General features: G+C 44.2%; 1 protein-coding gene across 1 annotated transcript in view; it reads left to right on the top strand.

Moving 5' to 3' along the window:
- Positions 1-8,292: 8,292 nt before the first annotated feature.
- The window catches only part of PTN (pleiotrophin), a 101,074-nt gene continuing 93,236 nt past the window's right edge, over positions 8,293-16,130 (top strand). The window contains exon 1 of the mRNA XM_019452879.2: positions 8,293-8,577. The gene's annotated coding sequence lies outside the window, so the exon portion shown is untranslated. The remainder of the gene's footprint in view (positions 8,578-16,130) is intronic.

The following is a 16,130-nucleotide window of genomic DNA, read 5'->3' as shown; positions in this document are numbered from 1 at the left end:
CAAAGGTGTCCATGAACTATCCCCAGTGTCCTTGCTGGACTTTGTGGGCTCCACCCGCTGGAATCACTGCCATCTCTGACTCTACCCATCACTCTCTTCCAAAACCATTCTTCAAAACCCAGTATAAATCCTTCCATTTCTATTAAGTGTTCTTTCGTAACCTTTGATGTGGATCCTTTTCCCTCTGAACCGAGAAAACCACCTTTTACTGTAAACGCTGATGTTTTTATCAGTCATGCGGTACGCTTCATCTCTTTGGCGACAGGAGGCACGCCTTCAGTGCGGCACTGCCTTTTTATATCCCACGCCACCAATGCCGCCAATGCCTCCCTGAAGCGGGATCTCCGGGGGTGGGCTGGTTGGCCATCGACACACCGCAGACATCCTTCCGGTTAACTATCCACTGAATGTCTATTAACAACAGCAGTTAGCCATCTACCTTAGGAAATAGGCAAAGGAAGATGGTTTTCTTAAAATAAAGGAGTTTATGGGGCGTCTGGGTGGCTCAGGTGGTTAAGCATCCAACTCTTGATTTTGGCTCCGGTCATGATCCCACGGTTCCTGGGATCAAGCCCCGCATCAGGCTCTGCACTGACTATGTGGAGGCTGCTTGGGATTCTCTCCTTCTCTGTCTGCCCCTCCGTCCCTCCCTCTCTCTTTCTCTCAAAATTAAGCAAATAAAAACTTTTAAAAATAATAAAAAATTTAAAAAAAAATAAAGGAGTTTACTTTTGAAAGTCTTAAGATATAGCTTGTTTTTATATGCGTTGATTCCTAATTTAACGCAGTGTCTGGCCCAGAATTTAGTGTGGTGATTTTAAAGATGCTTTGTTAATGTAACAAATGATTGTATGGTGTTTATTAATTAGCGAGTAATGTTCTGAACATGTTAAAATCTTTCAGTTTCTTAGCAAACTTGTAAGGCGGGCACTGTTATTATGCTCACTTCACAAATGGTAAAGCGAGGCCCCGAGTGGTCAGGTAACTCACCAAAGGTCACACAGCCAGTAAGTGAAAGAGCTAAGCTTTGAAAACAGGCAATCGGGCTGGAGCCAATGCGGTTAAACACTATGCCACGCTATCTCTTTATTTTCTTTTATAAATAAACTCTATTGAGGTACATCCAATGATTTTAGTCATATACAATAAAAAATACCCATGGGGCGCCTGGGTGGCTCAGTCGGTTAAGCGTCCGACTTCGGCTCAGGTCACCATCTCGCGGTCCGTGAGCTCGAGCCCCGCGTCGGGCTCTGTGCTGACCGCTCAGAGCCTGGAGCCTCTTTCAGATTCTGTGTCTCCCTCTCTCTCTGCCCCTCCCCCATTCATGCTCTGTCTCTCTCTGTCTCAAACATAAATAAACATTAAAAAAAAATCTTTAAAAAAAATATCCATGTAAGGTATACAGTTCGATGATTCTTGACAAGTGTATATTTCTGTGTAATCACCATGTCAGTAGAATATCTCGTGGTTCTACCCAGCTGTCCAACCTCAACTTTTTTGTCAATGTAGATTCTTTTTCTCTAATGTCATATAATGGAATCACCCAGCATGTGCTCACAAGTGTCTGGCTTGTTTGGCTCAGTGTAATGTCTTTGCAGTTAGTCTATGTTGTTGCAGGTTTCAACATTTATTCTTTTATTTCTGAATAATGTCTCAGTGAATGGGATCTCTCAGAGTTTCTCAACACATTCATCAGTTGACGGATTTCCAGTTTGGGGCTATTCTAGATAAGGACGCTATGTGGACATTTAGGTGCACAAAAGTGTGTGGGACACATATCTGCATTCAACTTGAGTAAATACCCCAAAAGGGAGAAGCCTGGATAGATGGTATATGTAGGTTGAGTTATGAGCAGCTGCTAAACTATTTTCCAAAGTGGTTGTACCGTTTTATATTATACTCCCACCGATACTTGGATTGTCAGTCTATTATTATTAAGGAGAGAGAGAGAGAAAGAGCATGAGTGAGGGAAGGGCAGAGAGAGAGACAGAGAGAGAGGGTCTCAAGCAGTTTCCATGCCCAGTGTGGAGTCTGACACAGGGCTCAAACTCGTGAATGGTGAGATCATGACCTGAGCCGAAATCAAGAGTCAGACACTTAACCGACTGAGCCACCCAGGCTCGCCAGGATTGTCAGTCTTTTTAATTTTAGCTCTTTCAGTAGGTATGCGGTGGTATCTCACTGGGTTTTAGTTTGCATTTCCTTGACAAGGAAAATGATGTGAAGCATTTTTTCAGATGCTGATTGGGACTTATGTATTTTTTTGTTTTTTTGTGAAGTGTCTGTGGAGATCGTTTGACCATTTTTTATTTATTTATTTTTATTTTTAAAATGTTTATCTTTGAGAGAGAGAGAGAGAGAGAGACAGAGTACGAGCAGGGGAGGGGCAGAGAGAGAGAGAGGGAGACACAGAATCCGAAGCAGGCTCCAGGCTCTGAGCTGTCAGCACAGAGCCCCATGCAGGGCTTGAACTCATGAGCCATGAGATCATAATCTGAGCTGAAGTCAAAGGCTTAACTGGCTGAGTCACCCAGGTGCCCCTTGACCATTTTTAAGAATTGCACTGACTTCTGATTAGTTACATGAAATCTTTAATATCCTGGATCACAATCTTTGTCAGATATGTGTTTGAGAATATCTGCATTCCCAGGATTGCCTTAGTATTATTTGCAGTGGTAACTTTCAAAGAATAGACTTTTAATTTTTACGAAATTCGTCGGCATTTTAATAACACTTTGTGCTTTTTATATTTTTTCTAAGAAACCTTTTCCTACCCAAGTTAAAAAGATGTTCTCCTATTATTTTCTCCAAAAATTGTACAGCATTTGCTTTTCCTTTGAGTCCACAATCCATCTTGAGTTTTTTTTTTTTCTCTAGAGTGTAGACATTTGTTTTTTCCACATGAATATTCAGTTCTTTTGGGACCGTTTGTTGGAATGACGATCCTTTCCCCGTGAAATATGTTCGAGTCTATTTGTAAGTTGATGGTTTTGTTCTCCATTGATCTAGAAGTCTGTCTTTACGCCAGGATTGCACAATCATCTTGATTATTTTAGCCTTTTTCTGGGACTCGATATCAAGCAGTGTGAGTCCTCCATCTTTGTTCTTTATTTAAAAAATGGTTTGCCTACTTGAGATCCTTTGCACTGCCATCGAGATTTTGTTACCAGTCTGTCAATATCAATGGGAAAATCTGTTGGGATTCGGTTTGGATTACACTGAATCTGTAGATAAAGATGGAGAGAATTTACATCCTAACAGTTTTTAAGTTTCAGATTGATGAACATAATGAATCTCTCCCATTTATTTCTGTGTTCTATAATTTCCATTGGAAATGTTTGATGTTTTTCAGTGTCTAAGCCTTGGACATGTTTTGTGAAATTTATCTCACTAGTAGTTTATGCTTTTGAGATACATGTGTTAATATTTATTTTTCCACTGATTAATTGCTAGAATATAGAAATAAAATTGACCTTTATAATTTGAACTTGTATCTAGGTAAGGGCACTTAATAGTTCTAGATGCTTTTCTATGAATTACTGACAATTTTCTCTCTCTATATATATCATATATATATGATATATATATACACCTCCTTCCATTATTTTTACTTCTTTTTTTTCTGGCCTCATTTTACTGGCTAATATCTCCAGCACAACATCACATAAAAGTGGTAGGAATGGTAATTTTTGCCTTGTTCTGAGTCTTTGATGGAAAGCATTCACTTTTGCGAGAAAGTGTCACATTAGCTAGGGGTTTTCTGCAGACGTGCCTTACCAGAACAAAGATGTTCAGTTATATTCTTAAGTTGCTGAGAATTTTTATCACGAATGGGTGTTGAGTTCTTTCTAGTGCTTTTCCCTGTATAGGTAAATGTGTTCCTTTTGCTCCTCTAATTATTCTGTTAATATAGTGAATTATGTCGTTTGATTTTCACGTGTAAAACCAAACTTGTGTTCCAGGTACAAACATCCAATCTGACCTACAGTCTTCTATTTTTTTTTTTACACATTACAGGCATTGATTTGATGATATGGGTTAAGGGCTTCTGCATTTATGTCCCTGAGGGAGATAGGTGGGTAGATTTTATTTTCTTGTAATGGGTGCTCAAACTCTTTTGGGTGTTTCAGGCTTGATTTTCTGGGGGAGTGTGAATGAGGCCCAAGGCCAGCTCCTGAGCTTTGTCACTTTAGAACCTTGATATTTTAGCAGCTCTTGATGAGAAGGGCGAGATTGAGGGGCTTACATTCACAACACTTAGATTCAGAACGGCCTGATTGATCAAGGGTGAATTCATAAAATTTACAGGCATGGTGGGTTGCTTCCCAAATCCGTTCTACCCCTTCCTTTTGCTGGCGTGAGCTGTGTGGCCACGTGACTGGGGTCCCCTGGGGTCTGGGCCTTCTTTCCTTTAAGCCAGATACACCTGAAGCTCCTTGAAACCCTATTGAAAAGCCTTGGTTCACGAATTGAAGCGAATTGAACCCACTGCGGAGTCAAAACATGGAAACACCTGGTCCTTGAAGGCTTTGAAACCCTGATTTTACCAACCTGTCTCGTTTGAGGCAAGGTCCCAAAATATTTAAGCCATTTTTAGCTGAGTTTTCTGAAAAACAAAATAGCATAATCCTTACAAAAATTATCAAATAGAGAAGTTGGAATCTAGTCACGGTGATTAAGAAAAAATAAAGTTGTTTTACAAATTACCTTTGGAATAGTTCAGAGACGGGAAGAGAAGTGTGTTAATGGGCCTTCTGTCGCGCTGCGTGAGCCTGCTGGATTCTCCTTTTGCCTTGTAGGCATCTTGCAGCACCCGGCATGGTCATCAAGAGCCTAACCGTCCTGCCAGGCAGGCAAAATCCAAGGGACACTCTGACAAAGTTTTCATCAGGTCCCTTCACATTTTTTCACTCCGTGCTGATCACACTTCTTGTATTCGTCACGGCAAAATCAGTGGCCTCGTTTTCCAAAACACCCTTAGGATATGTTATAATTTCTATGGCTTTCAATTGTCTTGCATTGGCTATCGTGTAGCATTCGTGCGGGGGCTCAGTAACTACACCTGGAAGGGCTGGGCACCGGCAGGGAGCAGGGAGGGGCGGGCCTTACCAAGACGCACTGGGGAGCTTCTGGGGGCAGAGGAAGTGTGAAAGGATGTCTGCGATTAGCCATTCTGCTCAAGAGACATGGAGAAGTTCGGACAGTGGATTACCGCAGTAGCCTCCTCTCTGGGGTCTCTGCTTTCATCCTTACCCACCTGTGGTCTTTTCACCATGGACCATCGTAAATCAATCAGATTTTGTCACTCTCAATGGCTTCCCACCTCACTGAGAGCAAAAGTAGAATTTCTTACGTTAGACCAAGGTCGCGCATGATCTGACCCATTACTTGCCTGGCCTGGATGCCTATCTCTACCCACCAGGTTCCTTCCACAGTGGCCTCCTTCCTGGTCCTCTAACGCACAGGGCAAGGGCAGACCCCAGGGCCTTTGCACTGACCGGTCCCTTTGCCTGGTGATTCTCATCCCAAATATTTATTTGGTCAACTCCCTCAGTTCTTTTAAGTCTTCGCTCAGATTTCACCCCAGGGAGCCTTTCCTCTCCCAAATTGGCAATTTTATCTTCCTTCATTGTCTTATTTTTTTTTCCACGGCACTTCTCACATCTTTTTAAAATGTAATTAATTAACCAAGTGTGTTTATGTAAACAAAAATGTAAACTAAAGCATAGTAGGAATGTTTACCTGTTCTTGTTCATAGCTCTGCTCACTCAAAAACTTGAGTCTTCAAGGGGCACCTGGGTGGCTCAGTCTGTTGAGCATCCAAGTTCAGCTCGGGTCATGGTCTCACAGTTTGTGGGTGTGAGCCTGGCATCGGGCTCTGTGCTGACAGCTCAGAGCCTGGAGCCTGCTTCGGATTCTGTGTCTCCCTCTCTCTCTCTGCCCCTCCCCTGCTCATACTCTGTCTCTCTCTCAAAAATAAATAAACATTTAAAAAAAACTGAAAAAAACCCCAAACAACCCTTGAGTCTTCAAAGAATGTTGACGAAATGAATGGAATGACTTGAAATCTTGAATCAGCAGACCCAATTGATGCGGTAGGTTGGATGTGGAGTGACCACTTGAGAGAGCACTTGAAAATATCTTCTCCTTGAACTTTGGATACCAAAATGGTATCCTCATATGCTATCAGCTGTCCATTGAAGTGGTCCTTGCTATGGGGTGTGGACCCACCTAAAACACAGGTCAGGCATAAAGTTTGGAAAATATCTTCTCCTTGAACTTGAACTTCATATAATATTCCATTATATGAAACAAAATATGATGGTTAGTAATTTAGTTAGGGTTTCTTAATCTCGGCGTTATTAACATCGTGGGACAAATAATTCTCTGCCGTGGGGGCTGTTCTGTGCACCACAAGGTAATGGCCTCTGCCTCCTAGACACCTGTTGCAACCCCCTCTCCCAAGCTGTGACAACCAAAAATGTCTCCAGACATTGTCAGATGTCACCTGGAGGGCAACACTGTTCCTGGTTGAGAACCACTGATGTAAATAACCTTCATATATTCCTAGCTGAATAAAGGGTTGTATTTTGGATTCAATTCATGTAATTGTATCCAAATCGTGGGCATGTCATGTTCACTGTATCAACCCTGCAGAGAGAAGCACTGTCCTAACTGGCAGCAACATGTTACATTTGCAAATGTTTAGATGAAGTTTAGGAAGAAATGGAAGAGGGATGACCCCTTGTTTAAAGGCCCAGAAACTCTCCCTGCCGGAGTGACAGCGAATGTGGAGAAGTCTCTTTCAGAAAAGAGCCTTGGCAAAAATAAAACTAATAAATAACAATGGGCATTCCTTCACGGTTCATGCAGGTGAAACCACACTAAAACCAACACTGCTACATCATTGGGAAAAGGGAATCCTAAAAGGCAGAGGGGCAACATGAAATCTGCATGTGGAGGGAAGACAGCTCCTTATTAATTTATTTTGCTTTAGGATAGTGCATGGCCTGTGTATGAAGAGTTTGGTTACGGGGATAAACAGGAGGCTTACATGTGAATCTCTGATGCCTCCCCTTTTGAAAAAAAATAAATAAATAACTGATTAAAAGGTCTACTTGTAGAGATACCTCTTTGTCCCTAGCCGGCGCCTTCACGGGACGTCTGTCCAGGTAGCAGCCAACGTAAGAGCCCGAAGTTTCTAAGAACTACTTGCCACAAAACAATGCTTCTAATTTAGGGGTTTGGTATGGTTCTAAGCAAATGTCCACGTTAAGAGTTATACGAGTCGCTTAGTAGATATTTATCAGATTGAAGGGACGCAACCTGGGAACTGGGGAAGATGGAAGTATATTTTGCCACCATTCGGGGAGGATGCCATCAAATGATGAGCTTCAAGGCAGTAACGGGAAGCAAGAACCGATGAATACCAGAAAATCTCAAAAGTTCCTTCTTGAAATGTTGGGGGAAATTTGTTTTACACTTCGGAATTAGTAATGCAATACTTTTGTCACATCTGTATCAAAAATATCCATCTATGTGTTATTCAAACAACCCCAGCTGTATTACCTTAGCACCGTTTCTCAATGAAACTTTATGGAAATCTAGAAAGCCGCCCAGCGCAGCCTCTGAGTTTTACAAAGCCCAGAGTTTGAGCTACCTTCAGCCCCCAAAACTCTTGGGTGTCAAAGACATGTCACTAAATAGGTCACTAAAGGCACCAAGGAAGCCCAAGAAGGAAAAGCCCCCTAAAGGAAAGTGAAATTTAATTGGGAACCTTCAGACATCTGTCACTCTTTGTGACAAGCGCAAGAAAGGACTGCTCACATTTGTGACGCGCAGGTGGGACAGGACTGACAGCTGAAGAAACCAGAGCTGGGTGCAGGGGAGGGGTTTTGAGCGTGGGGAGGAATGAGGGTGTCCTTTTGAAGATTGGGCTTTTTCATCCCGAATATCATTAAAAAACAAAACAAACAAAAAGCCTGGGGCCAAAATGGTATCCTCATATGCTATCAGCTGTCCATCGAAGCGGCCCTTGCTATGGGGTGTGCACCCACCGAAAACACAGGTCAGGCATAAAGTTTGGAAAAGAGAGGTCGTGCTAAAACAAAAACAAAACACCTGCTAAAAACAAAACACCGTTTCATCTCCCGGCTCCAACCCGTGCCGGGGAGAGCGCGGCCCCGGAGACTCCTGCCTTTAATGAGCTTCCCAATCAGCTCGCGAGGGAAAGGCGCGCTCCCTCCCTCGCCCAGCCTGCGTCCTCGCCCTGCCCGCTCCGCTCATCCCTCCCCTTCTCCATTTGCCTTCCGTTCCCTCCCCGGCAGGGCGCAGCGCAGGCAGAGGCAGGACCGGCTTCCCCGCCCGCCGGTCCCAAACCCCGCCGAGGGATTCGCAGAGCGGAGGACCCGCCGAAGCGGGGACAGGGAAGCGGGACCCCCGGGGGCGTCACCGTCCGGGAGCGAGGGCGCACGCAGCAGCCGCGCGCGGGCAGCGGCCACCGGCACCGGACCGAGCGCACAGCCTCGCCCCGTTCAACAAAGGCAGCCCGGGCGCGTGCGGCGTTCGCAACTCCAAGTAAGTGGGGAGCCGCGCGGTTCTCCGCGGCGGCCCCGGGCCGCGCGCCTTGACCGTCGCCCACTTGCGCGGGCGCCGGCCGCCGCCGGCGCGGGGAGCGGGGAGAGGCTGCCCGGCGTCTTGGCTGGGGGAGGTGGGGGAGCTGCCTCCAAAACGGATTTGCTCCGGAGGACGCCAGCTGAGGCGCATCCGGGGGGAGCCGGGTCTGGGAGTCCGCGCGCCGTGGGTGAGTGGGAGGAGAGCGGCTTTGGCCGTGGGGTGCGTGCGTCCGGACCGTGTGCCCGCTTCCAGCTGGGGACCGTGCCGGGGCTTCGCGTTCCTGAAACCTGCCTTGGGAGGTGTGTCCGTGGCTGCGAGAGAAGTGAGAGGAAGGGAGGCGCCCGAGCAAGCCGGGCTCGTTTTCCCGGCCTTTCTCCGCTGGCACCTGGGCTTGTCAGCTGCGGGTTCTCCGCTGGCTCTTGTGGGTACGGGCGGGGCTGCTGCGCCCAGCCCGGGGGACCTTTAGAATCTCTCCCCGAGCAGCGACGCTCCTTGTCCTGCCCGCCAGCCCAGGACCGGCCCTAGAAATGGTCAAGTCCAAAGTTTAAAAGGCACACCTTAGACCCGGCTCTCAGTTGAATGCTGACTTTAATAATAACTGCCTTGTTCGCAGGCACTTGAACTTGGTTCACTCCTGTAAAGCTAGGGTGTATTTTATTTTACGAAATTTCCCGGATCCTTACTTTTCGAGTTGATGTTTTCTAATTAACGTTTTGAAAGCAAGAAATGGATTCCACTCCTTCCCTCCCCACTTAACATACAAAACGTAAAACTTCCTCTCTTGAACACACACACACACACCTACCTTTCTCCTCAACGAAACACACACACACACACACACACACACACACACACACACACACACACCTCTATACACATTTTGCTGCTGTTAACTCCTTTCTCTGCTAACAGCTGCTTTGTAAGTTTGGGGATAAGCTGGAAGCATAGCGGGGGCAGGGGGTGGGGAGAGGTGGCGGGAGACAGGCGAAGGGACAGTGGGCTGGTTATCAATTTCCCTTTTAGCATCCTTCATCCTGGTAGGCATTTTGCTTTAGCAGCTTGAGAAAGGTGGTGTGTGTGTGCTGGCGTGACTGGCCTGGGAGGAGATTCGGCAACTGTGGAGAAAAGCTTTCCAACTAATAACATCATGAAGCAACGTCTTGATCCCAGGCCAGCGTGAAGTTGATTCAACAGCAGAACCCGCTTAGCCTAATTGATAGGTGGAGATATTACGAGGTATGGGTAGGGAAACAAAAGAAGGGTCTCCCAACACAGAAAATAAAGCACGTATTTTCCATCGCCCTTGTGTATGTTTGTAAGTAAATTATACACTTTAAAGCTCAAAGCCTTAAAAAACACTTGCAGTCCCGTGAAGTTCAAAGGAAATAAGAGGGGATGTCCGCTCTTTCCCCCTTTTTGTGATATAAGGTACCTTAGAACGGCAATGCTCGTACTCCCTGGTTGAAACTAGAGGATGAGATTTTTTTTTTTCTTATTTTATCGTAAAAACCACCCTTTTATTTTATCGTCTTACTAAATATTTTAATAGCCACCGTGATTCTGTGCTATAAGCAACTTCCGCGCTGTGAGTTCTCTAACTGTACCTTACATCTTCGGAAGGCCAGCTTTCTTCCCCTACTGTTTCCGCACCGCCTTTAGGACCGTTTTCATGTCATCAGTGAAATCTGAGGAACACCCTCCCCCGAAGCCGTAGGGGGCCATAAGGTGCTCTGTTTCAGCTGGTCACTTGTGGAGACAAGTGCCTTGCATTTATGAAGCCAGAGCTGTGTTAATGCCCAGTCAACATCCCGTTACGGTGTAACTCATATTACCTGACATTTAAATGAGGTATTATAGTGAATGAGCGTGATTTAACAGTATGTAGAGTATAACATCTGTATCACATAATAATACATGGTTCTGTGGGTCCCTAGACCTCTTTCCATGATATTTGCAGTAATAAATTTACAAATTTATTGACAGCTTCCACATACCTTATTTGGTCTTTGCATACAGCAATATGTAGCAGGATACTTTTTTTTTTTTTTTTTTTTTTTTGGAGCGCACAAGTAGGGGAGAGGCAGAGAGGGCACAGAGGATCGGATGGGGGCTCTGTGCAGACAGGCTGACAGCAGTGAGCCCTCTGTGGGGCTCGAACTCAGGAACCGTGAGATCATGACCTGAGCTGAAGTCTGAGGCACAAGGGCAACCAAATGAACCCCCCAGGTGCCCCCATACTTTTTTTTAAATGCATTTTTTTCTCACTCTAGTAAAGCCAATGGCTTTGTTTGAATTTTCATGAAACTTGATCATTGGAAATAACCTGAGAGAAATAAGGTCCCCAAATAGTGTAATCGCTCTCATCGTGAAGATCCGTCTTAGAAATGAAATAGTTTAAGTTTAAATGTTTTTCTTTTCCTTTGAAGATACTCTTGCTTTCTCATTTAAGTGACTTCTCACATGGATTCTGATCCCATTTCTGTTTGACATGTGTTTTTTTTTTTTTTTTTTTCTGTTACTCTTGAAAATTTTCTCAGGAGACTGAGTTTATTGACCTGATCACCATGGCATGTGTGGTAAGCTAACGGCTGACTGAGGTCCAGAAGTCAGAATTCAGGTTCTCCAAACGCTCGTGCATTTAATACGGTGGCCTAGGGATAAGGGGAGATGTCCTTGACTTCTCTCCTGAAGGTATTGTCCAAATTGAGAGCACCCAAGGGGACCAGAGAGCAAGCTTGGTCTACACCTGAGCACAGCTCATAGCTTTTTCTGGAGCCTCGGCAGAGTCCAGGCTCTCCAATGATGCTGTTCCGTTGCTGGAAGGCTGAATGAGGCTTCTCTAAAAAGTTAAGGAATATTTTCTCCTTTGACTACACTTCTAATGAATCATCAGAAGAATTTTTGTCTTCTCTTGGCACAAGGCCATGCCATTGCCCTGAGGTAAAATAATATGCAGATATGGATCGTCTCTTTGGGAGCTTTGCCGGCTTTTTTCTCTCCGGAGTCAACTAGCCTGAGCAGAATTTGGACCACAGCCTTACTTTGGAAAGTTGTTTTTCATTCTTGATGTTTATGGCCAATTCAAGTTTCCATCCTTCGAGCCATTTTTCCATGCACCTCGTGCCGTTCTTGTATGTGGCATAGTTTTTGCAGTGTCATACGATCTTTCTAGAATGTCAAATATAACAAGCCTTTTGTTTCAGTTTTAGTATTTGGTTAAAAAAAAAAGTTAAAATTCCTGTGGTTTAAAAGAGTAGCTATAATGTAACATTATCAGAGGGCATTATATATATTTATGGTAACATGTGGATTTGATTATGTAGCTCACATTCACCACAGATCCCATTCTTTTTTTTTTTTTTTTTTTTTTTATATGAGAGAGAGAGAGCATGAGTGAGGGAGGGCAGAGAGAGGGAGACAGAGGATCCGGTGGAGAAGTGGGCTCCACGCTAACAGCAGAGTCCAATGTGGGGCTTGAACTCACCAACATGAGACCTGAGCTGAAGTGGTCAGACGCTTAACCTACTGAGCCACGCAGGCACCCCCACGAGTCCCATTCTTAAGGGTAGGCAAGGAATACAGGGAAGAGTTCATGCCTGAGATATTTTGAGAAATAAAATGTGATTTCTTCTACTGGGATTTATTAGCCATTTCTTCACGGTGGGTTTAGGTAAAGTGACATCTCAAAAAAAAAAAAAAAAAAAAAAAGCCTCCTGATGTGTTTCCTGAAAGCAGAATTCTTAGATTCTTAAACTTCATACTTAGTAAAAAAAAAAAAAAAAAAAAAAAAAAAAAAAAAAAATTGTATATTAATTTAAAAAAAAGTGAGTCCTAGTAACTGACACTGTGCTCTCAATTCTAAGAACTGTGTTTACCACAAACCGAAATGTTACTTCAGAGACAAACAGAATGTTGTATTCCTAACCTGTTGCTTCCACTGCTTCCAACTTTAGCCCTTCCCCTTCCCGCCCCACTCTGGCTCTCACTTCTCCTTTTCTCCTTTTCTCCTTTTCTCCTTTTCTCCTTTTCTCCTTTTCTCCTTTTCTCCTTTTCTCCTTTTCTCCTTTTCTCCTTTTCTCCTTTTCTCCTTTTCATTGATCCTGTTGTCCTCCTTCCCATGCAACAAGCCCCACGATGTCTTGCTCAGTTCCTTGGCCGTGTCTGCGGTGGCATATACCCATTCATGTACCTGTGGATCAGGAAGGGTGGCCCGTATCTCGGGATGCATGGAAAAGCTGGGCGTCGCTGGAGGAAATTTTTACGTTTTTCTGATCTGATTCCCTCAACATTGTTCTCGGGGCCAGTGTGCTCTCTGGGCACTTCTGGGCGCTTTCCGTTTTGACTAAGACCCTGGCTGGGATCCGCGTGTGCTTCCGTCACTGCTCACTAGCAGAGGTGTTGGCTTCATTCTCCTCTCGGCTTCTCCACTTCTGTGGAGCGAGGATTCCTTGATTCCTCGCCTCCCTCCGCCCGGGTCCTGCCTCAACAATGCAGTGTTGACTCGCTCCTCTGGCGAGTCAATTTAACCGTAATAAACAACGTTTTTATATACAGGCTAGATGCCTAATACCGTGCTAGACAACGTAAAATAAACATCACGCAGAGGTTCTTTTTTTTTTCTTTATTTTTTTATGTTTATTTTTTGAGAGGGAGAGCATGAGCAGGGAGGGGCAGAAAGAGAGGGGGACAGAGGATCTGAGGCAGGTTTTGCATTAGCAGACTGACCGCGATAACCCCAATGTGGGGCAGGAACCCACAAACCGAACCTGAGATCGTGACCTGAGCTGAAGCCAGAGGCTGTACTGGCTGAGTCACCCAGGCGCCCCTCCAGAGTTGCTTTTCTTTAGGGCTTACAGTTTTACAATTCCAAACACTTTGTGTATGGAAATGATGGTAATTGATGAAATCCTGTATTACAAATTCGCTTAAAAGAGATGTCAAACAGTGAAAATCCATTATGCGCCCCCCCCCCCCCCCCGCCACCCCCCAACTCCACATCTCTGAGAAAAAGGCTTTACACGTCACAGGTCATTTCATCCAACAAATGGCTTTTTACATTTCTTGCTTTTCCTTAGCGTTGCAGCAACATTGCTTACCCACATTGCCTCCTTATGATTCTCTTTTACAGAAACCTCCTTGGCATATTACCTTAATTTTTTCCCCAACTTCCTTGGCCACTCCTCTCAGGTTTAGTTTTGTGTTGTTTACTTCTTTGCCCCTCAACTTCCAAATGTGGACATTCTTTTGGAAATATTCAGGTTCCTCCCAACCCACCCCCCCCGCCCCCTTCCTCCAAATGCTTCAGTATTGATCATGACCCTTTGAGTTTCTCTTCCAATTTTCATGAGAAAACTCTCAAATCTCTCCATTCTCTATTGAGTTTTGGTGTCATGTTTAAAAAAAATTTTTTTTTAAATGAACACTGAAGGGGATGCTTTGAGCACAACCCTACTTGGGGAAAGAGATTGAAGTAAAGGACTTATTTTATTCTTAACACTAACAGACTTCCATAGATATTGATGGTCCTGTTATATGTCAGGGTTATATAGTTATGTAAGCTTCAAACAGCTTATGGGCTACTCAGTGTATGTGTTAATATCCTTAGAATCAGTATACAACACAAGTTAGAGTAAGATATGTACCACAAATTACTACAACGCAAGTTAGAGTAACATATGGACATACAAAATTTTTGTCCTAGACAGGTCCAGCAACAAAGTGATTTAAAAAACAAAAAGAAAACCCATTTTCTTGAGAAAGAGGGAAGTGTAACTCATAAAAGGCTAAATGGAGAAGGTGATAATATTTATTTCGAAAGCATCGCTGTGTTTTGGTTACTTTAATGTCATTTATCCTGGAAGAGAAATTGAACTCCCGATTCCTTTGTGTTTTCATTTCACATTTGCCACATAATAAATAGAGAAGAAAGGAAGTGACTGAAAGTGACATCTTAGAATTCAGTCTGAGTTATTTAGAATAAATATACTGTTAGAGATTTGACACATCACCCTAGATATTCTCCTTAGGAAAACTTATACCAGACATGAGATGATGGTCCTTCGGTGGAAATATAGACATGGAGGAAAAGAGAGCAAATCCTCTAACTGGGGCTGTGGAATTTTGAGTTTGGACGTCAAAGGCGCCCAGGGAAGGTTTCGAAGGCAAATCTGCCCTCTAGGTGGAGCTCTGCTTTTCCCCTGCTCTATCTTCCACTTCTTCATCACCCCTTCCAGTTACTTGCCTTTCGCAGCAGGGTTGGCCCTGAAAGAGCTCTTCCTTTCTCTATCATAATTACTCACCGTTACCACCAGCGCCACCCCATCCACACCACGCACCCTTGAAGGCCGGGACTCTCGTTCATCTCCAGAACCCTACAGTATCTAGCACAGGACCTTGAAAATGACCAATACCGTCTGGCAAAGGAGTGAGGCAATGAACAAATGACTCTGAATACCATTCTCTGTGCCTCTCCTGCCCTGGTCACCTTGACGATCTGTCCTCTAATGTGCGATCCCTCTAAACATCACCTGGTAGCAATTCCTTATTTAAAGCCGAGCACCTGCATTCTCAGCCCCAAACTGCTACAAGAAGCCTCTGCATCTCTCATTTCTTTACCTCCTTCATTCTAAAAGTCAAATAAGCCTTCTAGTTCTCTGGAGTGTCTTCCTAATCCTACTTCTCCTCGTCCACTTTATGCCCAAACCTCGCATGGTATCTGACTCAGAGCTACCTCCGTAACAGAGATGTCCGGCTTACCTCTTCTTTAACCATAGAATTCAAAGCTACAAGACTGATCACTTGAAGTATTATTTTCATCAGAACTTCGACGTGGCCTTAAAACATTTGCTATTCAGAACTTTATACTTTTATTTTTGCATATGTTTGTAACAGTTCTACTTAGGCTGAGCAGTTTTTTTTTTTAATTGATACAGTTAAGCTTTGAGAGGTCCAGGTGACCCCCATTAAATGCCATACAAGTATTAAAAACCAAAGTCTTAAAATTCCCAATTTGGGCATTTTTTTTTTCTTCTCTAGAATATAATGCCATTTCTTCCTTTGGCTGATCAGTTTTATGTCCCAGGTCCCTCTGATATCAAACCCAAACTCCCATGTAGGTACAGTAAGGGGCCCAGTAACCTAGGGTAGTGGTTCCCTGTCTTTAATGTTTATCAGAATAACTAGAGTCATGTATTAGCGCCCAGATGCCTGGGGCCCGTCCCCATGGATTCTGACCTGAGAGGTAGAATCCAGGAACCTGAGCATGTGACAGGTTGTCAGGATGCAGGTGATGCATTAGAAACGTGAGCCCTAACACTCCGGTATTTGAGCTCTAGGGTCTAGAAAGTGAAGGTAGAAACCACAGTGACACTTATTACTAGCTATGTGATCATCAGCAAATACGATGGATTTTCTTCAATTGCCTTCTCTCTCCTTTTAATGTGAGCACTGATGCTTACCTTGTAAGACTGATATGAGTATTAATCTAGAAAATGAGTGTGACGGACCAAACCCAG

Source organism: Panthera pardus, unplaced genomic scaffold (assembly GCF_024362965.1).
Source record: "Panthera pardus isolate Hobbes unplaced genomic scaffold, ASM2436296v1 HiC_scaffold_8, whole genome shotgun sequence".
Lineage (NCBI taxonomy): Eukaryota > Metazoa > Chordata > Mammalia > Carnivora > Felidae > Panthera > Panthera pardus.
This window is presented reverse-complemented; position numbering and strand designations above follow the sequence as displayed.